At 35.2% G+C, this 8,664-nt stretch overlaps 1 protein-coding gene across 4 annotated transcripts in view; it reads right to left on the reverse strand.

Moving 5' to 3' along the window:
* Positions 1-419: 419 nt before the first annotated feature.
* Positions 420-8,664, reverse strand: part of LOC125875031 (pentatricopeptide repeat-containing protein At5g38730) — a 19,075-nt gene continuing 10,830 nt past the window's right edge. Inside the window, exons 6-8 of one of the 4 annotated variants that reach the window (XM_049556088.1) lie at positions 2,763-2,937; positions 1,206-1,576; positions 420-1,101 (exon numbers count right to left, since the gene is read on the reverse strand). The gene's annotated coding sequence lies outside the window, so the exon portion shown is untranslated. The remainder of the gene's footprint in view (positions 1,102-1,205; positions 1,577-2,762; positions 2,938-8,664) is intronic. The other 3 variants (XM_049556087.1, XM_049556085.1, XM_049556086.1) reach the window with 3 other exon arrangements.

Here is an 8,664-nt window from a genome sequence, read left to right on the forward strand (position 1 = left end):
TTCTTTGGATACTCCAAAAACCAAAATTATAAAACACAATCTGCACATTCCTTCCTGATTTCTTGTATTGAATGAAATTTCACATTTTTTTCACACCTTTTGTTGCAAAAGAGACATCAATTTTTGTACCTGAACAATTATTTATGTTCTTTTGCTTTTTCTTAGATGATGCAACTATCTCAAGGCAGATGAATACCTTATGTTATAAAACCAAAATGCTTCTTATGGTTTCTCTGTACTAAGCTTGCATTAGAGATCTTGAAGGAAGGATGCCCTCAAGGGTTTGATTCAATTATAAGAGCGCAATATGAGATGTGTGTGCCAAACACACATGATAAGTCAAATCCTACTACAAACAAGAGCCTAAACTTTAATTGGAGAAGGATAGAGAGGGCACACTCGTTCACCGAGTTTCGAATAATGTAGCAAAATTAGCAATGCAAATACTCTTATTACTACCAAAACTGTTTGCTCTACAAAAGGCTTGCACCAATCAATACTAAGCAAATAATCACTTGAAGAAGACAAATAACATCACAAAACTTCCAAGACAAAGAGACATTTGGCTTACTCAGCTTTAAGGGCTGTGCAAAGGGTAAACAGCTTTACTATTTTGCCTCAACAATAATGGTGATGAATTCCCAACATCTCTAAATGGTGGCCTTTTTAGTACTCCTGATTTTTTGCTGCAAGAATGTTCTTTTCTTATCCCAACAGAAGAAAGTTCTGATCTACCACTCCTGTCATTGGCCCCGCGATTTTACTTCAGACAATGCATAAACATGCACTTTTCCTTCTAGTTGCTTCCCAAGAGAAACAGGTGGCAAATCTTTTGTTGAAATCACTTCAACACCTCTTTGTTTTTGCAACTTCTGAATGGCATTTTTTTAACCGACAAACCAACACACGTTTTTCCTTCTCAATTTGCTTGGCTAATGACAACAAAGGTGAATTCGGGGTAGATGTTACCTCTCTTTGATCATGTGCCGTAGATTTCTCTGTCCTTGATTATTCCAGCTTGTCTTTTGCTGCAGTTAATTCACACTGCATATCCTTTGCCTTGGTTTCAAATGCTTGTGATTTGCCTTTCCATTCTTCCACCTATAAAAGCAAAGAAAATGAGATAACACAAACAAAATATCGAGTGAAATCCCACAATCCCACAAAGTGATGTCTGGGGAGGATAGAGTGTATGCAAAACTTACCAGTACCTCGTGGAGGTAGAGAGATTGTTTCCGAAAGAGCCTCGGATCAAGTGAAAAGTAAATGAGATACTTTTGAAGAAATAATATAGTGAACTGTTTCAAATCAAAACTTATTTCATCAAACGTATCATTGGAAACCAAGAACCAGATTCTTAAAGAGGACTGTAAAGATTGGATTTCACGAGCAAAGTCAAGGGCTGGTTTTTCCCAGAAATCACGAGAAGCCTGAAGTTCTTCCTTCTCCCCTCTCACTTGCTGCAGCATTTCCTGCATTTGTGACCATTGCACAGTTTCAGCTCTTGTTCTACTATCCTTCGCACTATAGCCTTGCAATGCCCTGAGCATTTGTTCTCCTCGAGTGGCATCACGTCCTGTTCAAATGAAACAAGAGTGCAAAAACTGTTTCTTCAGTTCAAAACTAGCAATAAAGCTCTATAATATGATGAAGACAAGTACACCATGTTGCAAATGCATGATTCTTGAGCTGTTTAGCAAAATGCTTTCTCTTTTAGGATTAAGTTCACAAATGATCTTCGAACTAAAGGTCTATTACAACAAAGTTATAAAACTAAGGTCAACAACTACGATAGAACACATCATCTATTCCTATACTCAGCATAAAATGAAAGTCATTAGAAATATCAACCTGACCCTGACATTACAAGCAAGTTGCCGCATAAGATAAAATTTCCAAACAACTACAATTAGCAAAATAACATTTCCAAGTAAATATAAGATTGATTTCTCAGATGATCACTCAATAATAGTTATTATAAGATTGATTTCTCATATGATCACTCAATAATAGTTATTATCTCACCAGTCTTCTTGATTTCAATTTTGCTCAATAAAGAAAGTGACTTTCTGAGATAATAACTACTATCAATTGAGTGACTACTAGTATTTTGATGATTTGTTTGTTTGGTAATTTTATCTTATGTTGATATAGCTACTTGTCCACCACTTACTTTAAACAAATTTTGAAATAACTCTAGGGTCTTAGTAGTATCAAAATCTTACTACAATACACCACAAGATATACTCACTCCTTTTCAATTTGTTTCCTCTACTTTCCCTTTTAGTCCACTTCAAAAGAATATTTTTTTCCTTTTTAGGAAACTCTATAAACAAATTTTGAAATAACTCTAGGGTCTTAGTAGTATCAAAATCTTACTACAATACACCACAAGATATACTCACTCCTTTTCAATTTGTTTCATACTTTCCCTTTTAGTCCACTTCAAAAGAATATCTTTTTCCTTTTTAGGAAACTCTATAATTACAATTTTTCGCATAGAATGTTTAAGACCAATGATTAAAGGGAATTTTGGAACATTTGACATATCTTTGATTTAAGACCACAGGATTCAAAAGTCTTGTTTATTTTCTTATACTCAGTATCAAGTCAAAACAAGACAAACAAATTGAAACGGAAATAGTAATACAATAAGTTCACTATTGTAAGTGTTGTACATCATTTTTGAATTAATATTGAGGTACAGACAGAGAAGTACAATTATTATATGCATAAAAACATTTTATCTGTTCTGACTTTACCTGAGATGGTTATTGTCTTGTAGAGAAAGGTAAAAGAGTCAATTCTCTTGGAAGTTGCAGCTGAACTGACAACTGAACTGTTTGTTGTGCTTGAAAGTATTGTCTCATATTATTTCCCCTTTCTATCTAACATACCCTTTGACAGTCCTTTCATTTTTTCCCTCAACAATTCCATCTGCAAAACATTTTTTAAAAATATTTAAGGGAAGTATTGACTTAATTGGTAAAATTGTTGTCATGTGACTAGGAGGTCATGGGTTTGAGCTGTGGAAACATGTTGCTTAAGAAATGCAAGGTAAAGATTGCATACAATAGAAAGCTCAGTGCAGTGGACTGCCTTTTTTTCATTTTCCCAAAATCAAAGCTAGAAATAGTCAAAATTACTAGTATAATAAAACACCACTCCTGTTGTCTTCTGTCAAAAAATTTATTACAGTATCTTTTTTTAAATGGTCCACATGGAGTTACCCGTTTAACCTTATTCCAAGGTGAAATTTTCAAATGATAGCAGGTTCTCAAATAGTTCTCAATCCTAATTAACTAATGCACACAACATTCAAAAGTAAAACCAACTATCTTGTTCTTTTCTCAACAAAAAGTCCTATAGTAGTGATTACTTAGTTGATAAATAAATGGCTTACTTTATAGCCTCTATTAAGTTAAATACATAATTAAGATCACAACTTTTTCGATCAAGAAACATCTTTACTTTAATTCCTTGAGAGTTTTTTCATCCAGGGGCGGACCTAGAGTCTGCCGAGGGGGTTCACCCGAACCCCCTCTGCAAAAAATTACATTGTATATTTAAAGTATTTTAAAGAATTTTTATGTTTATAAATGATTTTGAACCTCCTGAATATAAGATTAAAGGTTGGTTTAGTGGTTGAGGGGTTCAAACTTCAAATCTCAAGCACTGCTCTCTTTTTTTCCGAATCCCCTTAATGAAAATCCTGGATCCTCCACTGTTCTCATCTGTTAAACCTCCAAGCTTCTCTAGCCTTTTCTGTAAATGACATGCTTTTTTATCAAAATTACTACAACCCCGTTACTGGCCCTCTTCCATTTAATAATTCTACTATTTTTCAAGTTGAAGAATAGAGTAAAAAGCAAAGAACATTAAGAAAAAATTACTCTTTCATATGTATAAAGAGAAAATTTGAACAGTGGCGCATTTGTTGGACAGACCTTGCATGAAAAATCTGAAAACCTGTTTTACTTTTATTTCTACATTTGACAATTAAGTTTAATACATTAATTAATAGTATAAAAGAACTATAAATAATTATTTTCACCATACTATGCATATATAAGGTGGAGTTTTGGCTAAAATTATCCCTGAAGTATAACCCAAACTTAGGGTACATCCTTACGCTACAATTGTGAACAAAAAACATCCTTTAAGTATCCCAAAATTTGCAATAAACATCCCTCTATTAACTTTTGTTAAGAAACTAACGGCTGAAATAAATATGTGTCAAGCACATTCCCCCCAAATCTCCATATTTCTATTGTAATTTTGTTCTTCTCATATACCTATGTGTCAAGTTGAAAGTTTNGGCTAAATTATCCCTGAAGTATAAGCCCAAACTTAGGGTACATCCTTACGCTACAATTGTGAACAAAAAACATCCTTTAAGTATCCCAAAATTTGCAATAAACATCCCTCTATTAACTTTTGTTAAGAAACTAACGGCTGAAATAAATATCTGTGTCAAGCACATTCCCCCCCAAATCTCCATATTTCTATTGTAATTTTGTTCTTCTCATATACCTATGTTTCAAGTTTAAAGTTTTCCCTCCATCAGGATATGACCAACTAATGGTGATACGCTAACGGGATCGCAGAGCTCATATGTGTTTTAGCTTCCTTTTTTTTCTCTCTAAGTATTATTTTCCTCATTTATGTCTAAATTCATTGTATAGATCTCTTTTTACTGTTTTTCTTCTGTTTTGCCCAAAAAAATTACTGTTTTATTGCTATTTACTACTGATTTACCAGTTTTAAATTTTTTTGTTGTTGATCCTTTTGCTGTCTACGATTGGTTTACCAGTTTTTTTTTTGTATGGCTGCTTTTTGGCTAATTTGGTGTTGTTTTTCTAGTGGTTTGTCAATTTTTCTGCTGATTTTTTCTACTGCATTGCAGTTTTTTGCTGGTTTGGTGCTGTTTTGCTGGGTTTTTCTACTGGTATGCCAGGTTCTTTTTTGTATTTTTTAACCATTTCTTTTCCTGTTTATATTCAATCAGACCTAAGTTGCTCGGACTCTTCACTTTTGGTGCCGCACCCTTGTCGACACGGGTGTGGGTATGAGTGTGGGATCTATGTCCGATTTGGTCAACCGATTTTGGGTACTTTGACCAAAATCGATGGAGAAAGTTTGGACAGTTTTAATGATTTCTATAATCAATACAAAAGCTAAGGTGAAATTGAAGAAGATGAATATCTTTTATATAGAAATTTATATTCACTCATTTTCTTTTAATCTCCTTCCAAGATTCTCCCCAAGTTCTTCATATAATATCTCATAATTTAGGTTTTATAACTCTATTTTTAGATATTTTAATTATATTAAGGTGAATCCCCGCACCCGTATCCATACATGGATCCGTATCCCCGAATCTTAAAAGTTAGATCATGAAGGATCCGACCTCTAGATCCGCACCCGCACCCAAGTCCAAGCAACTTAGAATCAGACCGAATATGGATATTTGAAAGGAAGTCATGTGCTTGGCACACGTATTTATTTCAAAGGTTAGTTTTTTAACAAAAGTTAACAGAATATTTATTGCAAATTTTGGATAGTTAAAGGACGTTTTTTGTTCACAATCTTATATTTATATAAAAGAGAACCCTCAACCCGATGAAGTGGCGCCACCACAAGCTAGGGATTCCTTTTTAGTCAAATTTATATATTCTCACCAACTACCCTTCCCATTCTCCAGAGAAACGCCACAATCAAACGTCGCTTCAACCTCATCAGTCCCTAAACAGCCGCTTCCCCGCTTCCTTCCTTTTAAACTTATTGCGGCTCTTCAAAAACGTTGTCTCTGTTTACAACGGACGCCACCATCTTAAGAATTGAACCACAGACTATTCTGATTCTCTAAACTACTTCATGTTCTCACTGCTTCTCCCTGTTTCTGCTCACCAACCTCAATCAAATCCCGAAGTTCTCCACTGCTGCCTACGAAGTTGCGCTCAACACCGCACCAAATACGTCACTATTCAGGTATGATACTTATTCAACCTACTATCCATTCTCCCTTTTCCCCAGCACGGTCCCAATAATGACTTCGTTTATTAAACATTACACTACTTCAATCCAGACTTTTATGTTTAGCACTGCGAATTCCACACTCACACCAGATCATCCAGGTATGCTGCTTTCACGTTGCTATACTCCTGCCCCTGTAAGCCTTGGGAACCTTCTCACACTTCCCATCATCAAAAAAAAAAAATTGGACTCCTCATATGGCTAATTTCACCCTTTATTGGCTGCCACAACCTTATTCACACGCTAAGCCTGCTTTATGTAATTCTGCAATATGATACCTCCCTTTGTTGTTCTTACTTACATCCCCTATTTTTTTTTTTTGAGAAAGGTAACATTTACTTCTATATATCCACAAGTATACTACATCAAAGTGTAGTCCCCCTCCAAAAAGTTTTACTTGCATCATTCCTAAGATCTTCTAGTTACAGCAAGTCAATAATATTAAACACATTTTCAGCATCTCCTATTACTACTTGCTTACCAAAAATAGTAAAGCCCTAGGCAATTTGTCTTTATCTTCTGGATATTGTTCTGTTTTCCTTCAAAACATCTTTGATTCCTTTCCTTCCAAATTGTCCACCAAATGCAAGTTGGGACAATCCTCCATCTCTTCTCTTGTTTTCCTGCATTTCCATCCCTGTTCCAACATTGTAGGACTTCTATAATTCTCCCAGGCTTTGTCCACTTGATCTTCCTCTTTTGGATGAACATCTGCCACAATTGATCTGTCCATTTGCAGTGTAAAAAGAGATGGTTGATTGTCTCCACCTATTCTTCACATAAGATAGCAACTAGAACGTAGATTGGGCTTCCTCTTGTTTAAGTTTTCATGTGTCAAGATTGTCTCCTTTGCCTTTTTTTACAAGCTTACTATTCATTCTTATGGCTTGCCACTTATCCAATTTTACCACAAATATCTCTTTGCCCTTTCTCTATTCCAAAATTTGGTGACACTTGGTACATTCAACAGCTACTGAATCCATGCATTAGTTCTCCGTTGTTGCTGCTACATTTTTTAACATTCAATCTTTCAGTGCTTAGAATAAAAACACGCAGCCATAGTTGAATCAGGTTATGTACAACCTGTTAGCATGATTGGACAGATTCTAAATATCTGTACATAGCTATGTTATAACTCTAAATATTTGTGTAATGATGATAGGAGATAGCATAGATTAATGTAGCATATTTTCAGAGATATTACAATTAGGAATAGCATATATTTAGGGATATATAGCAGATTTTTAGGCATGTAAATCAGAATTCTTTCTATTTAATGGAAGAACTCTCATTTGAGAGAAATCATTCAGCAAAATTGACATGGTATCAGAGCCTTTTTCAGTGCTTTGATTCTTAGTATCTTTCATCTGTGGTTTCTTTCAGAATTTTTTTTTGAAAGTTTTGGTTCAGCTTACTGTTTTTTAGTCAACAGTAAGTCCTAAGTATCTTGGAATTTTAGGCATCTTGGAATCTCAGTCTTGGTCATTTTGGTTATTTTGTATCATTGCATTTCTATTTTCCTTAACTTGTCAAGAACATGGCATCATATCAGTTTGAGTCCTTCTATGTTCGTTTCACAGGAAAAAATTACTCTACCTGGGAATTTCAATTCCAACTATTTGTCACCGGAAAAGAAGTATGGGGACATATAGATGGAAGTGATCCTACTCCTACTGATCCTACAAAGCTCGGTCAATGGAAGGTTAAAGATGCTCGGGTGATGACATGGCTTTTAGGGTCAATTGACCCTCTTATTGTTCTTAATCTCAGGCCATACAAGATAGCAAAGGCCATGTGGGATTATTTACAAAAGGTTTACAACCAAGACCATAGCGCAAGGCGCTTTCAGTTAGAGCATGAAATTGCTATGTATTCTCAAGGAGGTCTCTTTGTTCAAGATTATTTCTCTAGATTTCAGAACTTATGGGCCGAATTTACCGATATCGTTTATGCTACAATACCTTCTGAATCTATCTCCATCATTCAAGGAGTTCATGAACAAAGCAAGCGAGATCAATTTTTGATGAAATTACGATATGATTTTGAAAATGTTCGCTCCAACTTGATGAACCGTGATCCATCTCCATCGTTGGATGTCTGTTTTAAGGAATTACTTCGTGAAAAGCAGTGTCTCTTCACACAAAATGCTTTTCATCAAGGAAATGTTGTCACTGTCGCATTTGCAGCTCAAGGGAAAGGAAAGGGCATGGATATGGCTAGAACTCAATGCTACAGTTGCAAGAAATATGGTCATATTGCTAGCAATTGTGGCAAGAAGTTCTGTAATTATTGTAAACAACAAGGACACATTATCAAAGAGTGTCCCACACGTCCTCAAAACCGTAGGGCAAATGCTTTTCAAGTTGGGATAAATGGTTCAACTACAGATAACTCGTCTTCAGTAGGACAAGTTCTTACTCCTGAAATGGTACAACAAATGATCTTGTCAGCATTTTCAGCTTTGGGGCTGCAAGGTAATGAGGTAATATCTAAATTTTGGCTTGTTGATTCTGGCGCTTCCAATCATATGACCAACTCAACTAATATACTCAAAAACATCCGTGAGTATAATGGTCCAACACAAATTCAGGTTGCCAATGGTAGTAATTTACCCATTACCAAGGTTGG

Source organism: Solanum stenotomum, chromosome 8 (assembly GCF_019186545.1).
Source record: "Solanum stenotomum isolate F172 chromosome 8, ASM1918654v1, whole genome shotgun sequence".
NCBI lineage: Eukaryota > Viridiplantae > Streptophyta > Magnoliopsida > Solanales > Solanaceae > Solanum > Solanum stenotomum.